At 34.0% G+C, this 2,278-nt stretch overlaps 1 non-coding gene across 1 annotated transcript; it reads left to right on the top strand.

Moving 5' to 3' along the window:
- Positions 1 to 1,011: 1,011 nt before the first annotated feature.
- On the top strand, positions 1,012 to 1,114 carry LOC129463263 (U6 spliceosomal RNA). Its single transcript, XR_008651069.1, has one exon. It is a non-coding gene; the product is annotated as a U6 spliceosomal RNA (small nuclear RNA).
- Positions 1,115 to 2,278: the final 1,164 nt, after the last annotated feature.

Here is a 2,278-nt window from a genome sequence, read left to right as displayed (position 1 = left end):
GAAAACACTGACAAAAAAAGTGAAATAAATATTTTCAGTACTCTGAAAATTAACCAAACTCAAGAAGTATTTATTCAATAAAAGTATTGTGGTAAGATTGTGGTAATAACAGGAAACTGCGGCACTTTAACTGCCCATTTTTCTATTGTTTTCTCTCTCTTGATCTGTAGAACCTTTGAAAACAAAAGTCCTCACAATCAATGTAGTCATCAAAACCAGCAGCTTCATTGTCACTGGGAGGGGCAGACAAGTTTTGGGCTTGGACTTCCTCAATAGTCCTATAGCCACAGAATTGTCATTATCTGACTTATCTGGAAGTTCCCTGGAAACCCCAACTTGTGTGGCTTTTCCTTATTATTATTATTATTATTATTATTATTATTTTTATACTGAGAGTTCACACTCTAAAAACAGCTTTATCTCCATGGTATTTGTTGGAAACAATTAGTGGTAACTGTTTAACATTGCAACTGCTTGAGGTGGGAAAACAGCTGGGATAAACAAGAAGCTGACCAGAAAAATAACTACAAGGGGAAAAAACTAGGAAAAGAGTTGTTCATAGGAGACTTTCTAAAGTTTTGAAATATTCCTGGGAATCTAGAATGCCACATACATGTGGCTAGGAAATGCCCAGGAAATACTTGAGAAGGCTCTACTCTTTCAACTTTAGCCAACTTTTAGGATCTCCCCAAGCAGGAATAAAAAGGAAGGCAGAGTTGCAAACTCCTTGCAAAGCATTGAAGGCATACCACAACACACACAAAACCGCCTTTGAGAAGGCAGGGAAAATTATTAGTTCAACGCATTTAAGAAAATCTTAGTTCAATCATCAGCTGGCCAGTAAGCTTAACTGTCCACAGAGGACAAAGAAAAGAGATATGACAGAAGTAGTCATGGAAAGTAATTAAACAAATAGCCACAAAAATAACAAACAGCAATAGCAACAACCCTGGGAAAAGTGTAAGGAAATCTAATTTCCAAAGTTGCCATATTATTTAACTACAATATTTAGTGCTTGTTTTGGCAGCACATATACTAAAATCGGAATGATACAGAGAAGATTAGCATGGCCCCCACATAAAGATGACATATAAATTTGATTTTATAATTTTATGTGCTAATTTGATTATGATAATCATTACACAATGTATGCATACATCAAATCATCACATTGTGCACATTGAACATATGCAGTCTTTATTTTTAAATTAAATATTTAAAAATAAAGAAATAAATATATATAAAACATTGAAAATTGTAAGAGATGCAAAATTATGAGAAAGTACGGCCCATACACAGTAAAAATGCCAGTCAATAGAAACTTGCCTATGAAACCCAGAAGTTGTCCTTACTGGAAAGACTTTAAACAGACTTTAAATCAGCTATTTAAAATATATTCAAAGAGTTGAAGAAAACCATGTCTAAATAACTAAAGGAAAATACAAGAATGAAGTATCACTAAATAGAGAATATAAATCAAAAACTAAAAATTATAAAAAAGGAACCAAAAGATAAATTATTGGTTTAATTATCAATAGATCAATATTTATAATAAATAAATAAAGGCTACTTTGGGAGAATGTGACCATAGATAAATATTAATAATTTATCAATAGATAAATTATTGAGCTGAAAACTACAATAACTCTCCTGTTTATATTAAAAAAAAAAAAAGCTCAGAGCTAGGCAATCCAGGACTGGTTTATTCCTGCATGATTTTATCTGTCATCACCTGGGACCCCTGGAAAGAGAACTCTGAAACAAAGGCTAGTATGTAGGATTTTTATTTGTGAGCAGGAATGGCAGATGGAGGGAGTGTATGTGCAAAGAAGGGAATAACAACACTGGACAACATTGCTTTATTTATATAAAATCACTATAGATCACCTGTTGGAATGTTCCATGGGATGCCAGATAAGCCTTTTGAAATATATATCAGGGCTCTTTGACAGAAAGAAAGAAAAAGGAAAGCATGGATCTATTGGCTACATCAGCCATTGAAAAGGGTATTTTTTACTCCCAACATGTGTCAACTCTTTTCATACACTACTACTAACACTTACGGGTTGCAATTCCTTGAGAGCTGAAGAAGTTCCTATTAGTTTCCTATATGAAGGTAAAATGATTACAGGTTCTGTAGATCAGGAAGGGAGAGGTGCATGGCAGTCTTCACCAAGTTGTTTTGTTGCGCCTGAGCAAAATTAGTCATCTAGCAATGGCTGGAATAACAGAAGAATGCATGGAGGTGTTTAACACAACACTGACGTCGTAGATTCCT

The sequence above is a fragment of the Symphalangus syndactylus genome, chromosome 14, assembly GCF_028878055.3.
Source record: "Symphalangus syndactylus isolate Jambi chromosome 14, NHGRI_mSymSyn1-v2.1_pri, whole genome shotgun sequence".
NCBI lineage: Eukaryota > Metazoa > Chordata > Mammalia > Primates > Hylobatidae > Symphalangus > Symphalangus syndactylus.
This window is presented reverse-complemented; position numbering and strand designations above follow the sequence as displayed.